An 8,382-nucleotide genomic window follows, 5' to 3' on the forward strand; every position below is an offset into this window, starting at 1 on the left:
AAAGGTGTCCAGAATAGTAGCCTGAATAAATTTGCTCTCCTCTAGGACACCGGTAGTCACAGAAGGGAAAAAAAAGAAAAATGCGGTTGGAAAAGCAGATAATAGTTCAGTTCCTCTCGTAATGTGGATTTAGGTAACCGTAAGCATAACGGCAACGTTGAGGACACCCCATGCGAGGCCCGGTCGGCGCGTGGGATTGTGGGAAATGTATTTTTCGGGTAGGCGGCATGCGGAAAGGGAAGCCGTAGGATATTCTGGCATGGGCACAGAACAGCCACAGTGACAGGGAAGCACCACCACAATGCTATGTCCCAAACCGTGGACCTACACCTCGGTTTTCCTCGACGGTTACAGAGGAGATAATACCTCCCATGCCTTTCTTGTAAGGATCCGAAAATTATCCCTGGTAATAGAGGCCGAATGCGCGCGCGCTAGTGGCCGGGGAAGAGAGGACAAAAGGAAACTAAAGACAAACCGACTCACTGCCTTCTCCTAGTGTTAAATGTATAGATGCCTCTTTCTAAAATCCTGAGGACTGCAATTCGAGATAAAATTATGAATTTTTCCCCACTGGGAAAAAACTATTTACTTCCACTTTCAAAAAAACCTTAAGACCTGGAGCCAAAACACAAGGATTAGTCAGGTTTCTTACGTAAGACCACGCTCCTAAAATTCCTTATCATTATCATCAATAAAGCTATTCTACTTCACTAAGAACGTCGTTGTAATTTGCACTAATCTCTGGCTGAGCATGTCTACAAGTTCCTTCCTTGTCTTGTAGATCCTGTCCTTGTGATAAAGTTAGATGTTATTGCTTTGCAAGTAAGTTCAGTATGAAGACTAATTTTAAAGAGCAAAATTTTCACTGAGACTTAATAATTTAAATTTTTGCTTCATTTAGTTAACAATGTATATTTTTAAATATTCATTTTGTATATAGGTATTATGCATAAATTATATAAAAATCGCTGATTTTTTGAGAACATCATGTATGAGCACTGCATTTACATCACTCTGGCCCTCCCCCAACCCTGCAGTTCCCCCAGTATTACCCCTCCCAAACTCATGACCTCATTAATTACTATTGCTACATACATAAGTGTATGTATTACATGGACCTACTGAGTCCATTTAGCATTGCTGATATGCACGTGTGTTCAAGGCTGACCACTTGGGATTGGATAACCATGCTGGAGCATATCCCTGAAGAAAATAAAGCTTCCTTTCTTAGCAGCCATTGGGCAACCATTGTAGCTCTTCATCTAGGGGTGGGACCTTGACTTTAACGAATCTGAATTTCCATGAAGGCACAGATTTCAGTTTATTTTGTACACTGAGGTATGCATCCCTAGCACCTAGAGCAAATCCTCACACATGCACATGGAAAAGTTTATTGTGTGCTGATATATAGGGAAAATAGTGTGCACATTATTTATTGACTCCACAATGTTTGATGGGCCTAAAAATATGTCAAGCCCATTTAAGAACTATGCCACACCACAATTCTGAACTTCATAGTGGGGAGGGAGCAGTACACAAGACAGTGACTATAATGCTCTTTATACATAGATTGAGTGTTGGAATCATAAGTGGATTCATATTCCAGATCGGCCCCTGGGATTCTGGTTTTCTCAGTGAGACTGGGATCAAGTTCCCATCTCATAAGAATGTCATTGGTAAGTATAGCACAACAAGCTCTTAGGACTTGTAAGCACGCAACAGGTGGAACCAAGTTCTTACTAAGGATAAGATTGTAGCATGATGCTCCAAGCGCTGTCACTGGTGTGAACAGGTGTTTGTAGAACAGGACAGTCCCATTTGTTTCAGAACATTGACTGAAGTCCTAAAACTTAGGGCCACAGGCTACTTGAGGTATTGCCATAGCCAGGGAGGACTATTCTGGAGCCTCCTCTCTAGGGAGTTAGTAAGTGCACAAGCTTGTCCTTGAATTCCCACTCTCATGGCAGAGCCCACCCAAGTGGGAACAAAAGACTGGAATTCACTGATGGAAGGAACTGATTCTGCTCTGTCTTGGGCTTAGTGTTCCCATTTCTTCCTCTCCCAACCAAGCTGATGAGAGAAGGCTTTCACCTAAAGATTAGCACTGACTTTCAGGCTGCATTTGTACAAAGCTGCAGGAACTCAAGAGCCCTCCTCGGCTCTTGATCTAAGAATACCTGGGGAAAGCTGAATTTGAGGAATGTGATTGCTGTTTCTGGTTGTCAACTGGACCACATCTGGAATTAACCTGGTGGCTAGGTACACCTGTAAAGAGCTTTTTTCTCATTAAATCACGTGAACTAGAAAGACCCACTGTTAATCTGGATCTTTTGAGATGCGACAATACACCTTTAATCTGGGCCATCCTTATGGTGGCAGCCTATATAAAGGACACAGAAGATGGAAGCCTGTTTTCTTTGCCTGCTTGGTGCTGCTCTTACTGGCAAGTCCATTCCTTCATTGGCATTAAAGTCAACTTCTTCAGGATTCTGGCATACAATAAAGACCACCTGCGACAGACATCCAGTTTCGTGGACTAAATAATTACTGGATTCTGGGCCTTCTGTTAATGAATATATGTGTGTATGCGTGTATGCATGTGTATATGTATACAAATATACATATACAAAATGTGTGTGTATGCATATATTCTATCAGTTCTGTTCCTTTAGAGCAGTGGTTCTCAACCTTCCTAATGCTGTGACCCTTTAATACAGTTTTTCATGTTGTGGTGACCACTAACCATAAAACTATGTTTGTTTATACTTTATAATTCTACTGGTATAAATCATAATGTAAAAATATATTTCCAATGATCTTAGGTGACCCCTGTGAAAGGATTGATAGGCCCCACCCCCAAGAGGTAGTGACCCACAGTTTGAGAACCACTGCTGTAGCAAGCCCTGACTGAGAAGTGGTTCTACAGCTTCAGCAGTCTAATGATGAATTTTTGAAGTATCAGGAATAGGCATTGCCAATGCCAATGCCTACTGTTACTGAAGCCTCTCTCTTAGAAGCTTCTTAAGTATTGAAAACCTATGATATGAACTATTTGGCAAACTGTGACAAATACATTTGATTAACCTGATTCACCAAATATGAGAGGCAATGGATTTAGTAACTCTGTATATAAAACAGTTTGTGGGAAAAATGGGAAAATGATGCTGCTGGTTGGTTACTTCTAGCATCTCTGGATAAACTGGGAAAGAAAAATAATGCACTCCGTGATTAAAAAATTAACCAACTTCTAGCATCTCAGAATACAGCAAAGGACAATGAATTCGGTGATAAAATTAACCGATTCCAGATGCAAATAAACAGTCTAAATGTTTCTAAACGTGCCCTAAAAGAGAATCTTCTCTCCAACAGCCACAGAGCTCAAAATGTGAAAAATCAATCCAAATCCCTCATTATAAAGCTGGCTGAATTACAGCAAAAATTCAAGTCCAAGGCTGGGAGGTGATACTGAGGGCATTAGTTGGTAAAGAACAGGGTCCTGTAACTTGGAATGGGATGTGTCGGAGGACCCCACTGAAGCTGAGAACTTTGGACCCTCGGGTGCTCAAGGGTTTATGTCACCCAAAGAAGTCTCTCTACCTCTTGTAGAAGATGTTCTCACACCCCATCCCCTGAAATGTTGCCTTTTCTGTCTTTATTGTCTGCTAAGCCAGCAGTGACTTTCTCTGAAGGAAATGCCAGGCAAAACAATATTGATGCCCCTCGTGGCCCACCAATAGTTAGTTGTCTCTAGACCTATAACCAGGCTAAGACATCTAGAAGACAGAAAGTATAGGCCATGAGGAGGTGAGCTACACACTAAAGAGCTTAATGAGTGTGCTCATTTCTTCAAGCAGAAGTCTGGGAAATATGTGGGAATGGATGTGATGGGTATGAGATAATGCTGGAAGGAATATAAAACAGGATCCAACTGGGACTATTGCTATTGGACCACTGAGTGAAGATAGAGCTTCAGCGCTGGGAAGATGGGTCTGAAAGGCTGGGGATGGCTTTTGTCTCAAGTACAATGACAGAGAGAGACAGCGTCAAGGAACAATTCTAAGAGTGAATCAGCTAAGTCCACACTGATTTTGGTTCTCCCTCCACTTCTCAGAATATATAGTCACCTTCTTAACTATGAGGACTTGAGAGGAAAAAAAAAACCCACAACAAAGTTTATGAGCAGAAAATAAGAGTTTATTTTGAAATAATAACAGATTCACAGGAAGCAAAACAATAGGTTTCAGGAAAAGTCATGAATTCCCAGGAGGTGGGACTTGTCCTCCTACAACCACTGATGGGTGCCCAATGTCCCAGGGTCACACTTGGCCAACTCTGACACCTCAGCACCCTTTGCCCAGGGATACAGTGGGGGAGGGGAAGACAGCTCGACAGCTAGCTGTCTAGCGAAAGGCCAGCAGAGCCAGCACTTTTACAGGGAGCTTCATCATTTCTAGTTGTCAAGTCTTTGCTCCTCCTGCATCTTTTCTCCCACTCCTCTTGTGGCAAGAACTGGTTGACCTAGGGCTGACTCTGCTGGAATGAAAGACAACTTGATCAGGACATTGAAGAAGGGATCTGCTCGGTCCTCTGGGCTCTGGGTTGGCACCATGTCATCGGAGCTAGCGTGAGTATCTGACAGTGGATGGTACCAAGAAAAAGCGGAACGAGATTGGGCAAGGCTGTGCTGCAAGCTGCTGTCACAGGACAGTTCCCGACACTGTCTATGTGGACAGAAATCCCCTTCCCACCATGAGCTGTCTTTTTTCTGTCCAATATTGGAGCTTTCCATCTTGCCAAGCCTGAAGCCCCATAAGTGGCCCAGTTTAGAATTTCATGCCCAGAGTGGGTCCTAATACAGCATCTATTCATCCCACTAAGTAAGCATCCTCCGTGGGACTTTCTACACCTCCATGCTAGCACCACCCCTGCCATCTGTGGGACTTGCAAATGTAAATGTATCCCTGACTGTCTCTCTAGATTCTGACTTCCAGATTTATACTGCAATGAAATGGAGACAAAACCTGAAAGTATTTGACACGTCAGTCATCCTCTTTAAAGTCTCCCCCACATCTGGGGGAGGGGAACTGGGAGGAGTGGAGGGACAGGAAACTGTGGTAGGGATGCACTAAAAATAAGAAAATAAAAATTAAAAAATAATAATACAAGGCAAACATGTGATGGAGCTGAGACTTTTATCAGAATCCCTGAGTGTAACTTTGTAAGGGTGTAGGAGAAAGGAAAAGTTCGGGCGGGACCCCCGAGGCCAAGTTCTCAGCACAAGAGAGATTCATTTGTTCCAGAGGGACAGAGCACAGGGAATGAGACACAAGAGACAAAGGACAAGGGAGAAGGGGAGAGAAATGAGGGAAGGGGACAGGGATATCTGTTCCTGAAGGAACACAGGCCTGCCTCTGGATAGAGGGGAGGCATACTTGGCAAATGGCAGTTTCTAATGGTGAAAGAGACAGGACACTCCCCTCCCCAGCCCCCCTCCACATCACTCACCCCCTCACCCCCGGTGTTTAGCTGAGCATGCTAATTATGTGAGCCAAAAGGGGGCTTTGGGTTGCTGGATTTCAGTACTTTAAAAGCTGGATCTTGGTAGTCAGCCTCAGGAGGAGAGATTGACCAAATATGGAAAAGGACCTGGGGGACCAGCTTTAGGAATGTAATCTAAAAGTTTCTGGCAAGGCAGAAGGAACTGGGGAGAAGGGCAAGGCCTGCCAGAGCCATGCTCAAATAGGCTACTGTCCCTTCAACAGGTGAATATCTTCAGCTTGTCCACTGTGTGCATTCTGATTGCTACATTGACAGGAAATATTACATTATATATTTTAATATATTTACATATATGTTTGTAGTTTGTAGGAAGTGTCAGTGTAATTGATATAAAGTAATTTAAGTTAGTAGATTTAAAGTACAGAAACCAACTTTAAATGGATAACAAAATAAAAATGTAACTTCACTCACATGTTAGGCGTGAATGTTGAATGTCTCTAATTACAGAATTTGGGAAACTGAGGCAGGAAGCTTATGAATTTAAGAGCAGCCTAAGCTACATAGGGAGAACCCCTATATCTCTGCCTGTCTCTATACACACACACCCCTCCAATCACTGAAGAACAAAATGTTTGAGCATTAAACTACTAAACTAAGGTTTTTAAAAGAGGCTAAAGCTAGCCGGTTGCTGCATCCTGGAACCCCAGTGAGCACGGGGCTAGAGAGGAAAGTGAGGTCCAGAAAGCCTTGTACAAAGCCTCACAAAATAAGTATTTGAAAAAGTTGGCAAAGAGAAAGGCTGGAGCACACACACCCAAGACCAACTAAAACTGGCTCAAACCGCTGGCACTTGTGCAGAGGCACCCAGACGGGATGAAGGTGACCTGTGGCTCATTGTGATACTAAAACACACAAACCTAGTGGAAATTTAAGCAGCTAATGAGACATGTGATGAATGAAATTACATGTAGAACTACATATAACCAACAGAGCATGCTCAGAAAACTCCACACTGCAAACAAGCTCCAAAGTTCAAGATACGTAACGTAAAAGCCAGTCCTTTGTGTGACAGAGTTATTAAAGCCAGTGAACTCACTCTCTTGGCCCGTTTCTTCTCTTGCAATGCACAACCTTTCTTTTTTTCTTGTTTGTTTGTTTTTGTGGCTCTTTGTTGTTCCTTTTTTGTTGTTGTTTTTGAGAGAGGGTTTCTCTGTGTAGCTCTCCCTGGCTGTCCTAGAACTTGCTCTGTAGACCAGGCTGGCCTCAAATTCAGAGATCCTCCAGCCTCTGCCTCCCTAGTGCTGAGATTAGAGGCATGTGCCATCCCTGCCCAGCTTCTTTTCTAATTTTTTTAAAGATTTATTTATTCAGTATCCTGCCTGTAGGCCAGAAGAGGGCACCAGATCTCATTATAGGTGGTTGTGGGCCACCATGTGGTTGCTGGGAATTGAACTCAGGACCTCTGGAAGAGCAGTCAGTGCTCTTAACCACTGAGCCATCTTTCCAGCCCCTCTTTTCTAATTTTTAAAGAAAGATTTTAACTTTAATTTTTAATTATGTGTGTATGTGAATTTGTGCATGTGAATGCAATGTCTGTGTAAGCCATTAGAGGGCGATGAGTCCCTGAATCTGGAGTTAGAGGTAGTTACGAGTCTTCATTGAGGCTGATGGAAACCAAACTGGGGTCCTCTATGAGAGCAGCCAATACTCTGAGCAGCTGAGCCATCTCTCCACAGCCCCGGTATATCTTTTCTCAATAGCTTCTCTTACTTTGCTTCTATCTACCCATTTGCAGGTCTCTGTCCAATTCTTTGTTCTGGGACACAAGAACCTGGAACTTTCAGGGGTGCTTTCTGAACCCTGGCTATCAGTGGAGATCACCAGTGAATGAAAATGAGGACAAGATCGCTTTAAAGTATAGGTGAGGAGAAGGGCTTTAACTGTAGATATTAGAGACAGAGGCATCTGGAAGAGTCCAGAGCAGGAAGAGAAAATAGCAGAATGAACACAGCCAGCAGTCTGAACCTGCCATGAGAGGAGAGAGTGAGAGAGGAAAAGAGAGAACACAAGGAGACAGATGGGGGGGTACTAAGAGAGGAAGGAGCCAAGAGGAGGACCAAGAGAATGCTTTGTTGAAATGGCAGGGAGACGCTAAGAGATGAGAAGCTAAGCCCCTGGGCTCGAGAGGTTTAGGGTAGCATGCCTGGTGGAGTCACAGGTACTGAGTGAGCCTAGCCAGTGTGGGCTTTAGCGTGCCAATAGGCACCACAATTAGCCATTTGTCCAGTTTCTTTGAGGGGTTACAACCAGCACTTGGGAGGCTGAGGCTGGAGGAGGGTCACCAATTCAGACCAGTCTGGGGTACATAGTAAATCCCAAACCACTGTGGATACATACCTTGTTTCAAAACCAACTTTTGTTTTGTATTTTGTTAACACTATGATTTTACATAACAGTACCAGCTTTGGGTGAGAAAGTGGGAAATCCTTACCTCAGTGACCGGCCATTAGCCCTTCTCTTTCTTTACCTCAAATCGCCTTTTGTCTCCCCTGAGCCCTCACACAGCTCCGATGCTCCTCGAGCTTGCCAAACATCTTAATATTTCCACAATTCTGTACCGTTAAGTACAAAATAATGAGGGCACCAGTGACTTGAGAGGCCACCAGTAAACAGTCAACAGTAAACAGCAAGGTGACAAAATGAATTTGAATCATCAATTTCTTGAAATCGCCCCCTCCTGCTTTAAGCACCTCAGATCCACTGACTGTCAGGCTGCCTGTGACTTCAAATGGCGCCATGCTTATTTCACCTGCTGCTGCCTGGATCCCCTGAGAGAGACGGAAGGAGAATGGCTTCCTGCCTTCACTACCTAACCATCCTGGG

Source organism: Arvicola amphibius, chromosome 2, assembly GCF_903992535.2.
Source record: "Arvicola amphibius chromosome 2, mArvAmp1.2, whole genome shotgun sequence".
Classification (NCBI taxonomy): Eukaryota; Metazoa; Chordata; class Mammalia; order Rodentia; family Cricetidae; genus Arvicola; species Arvicola amphibius.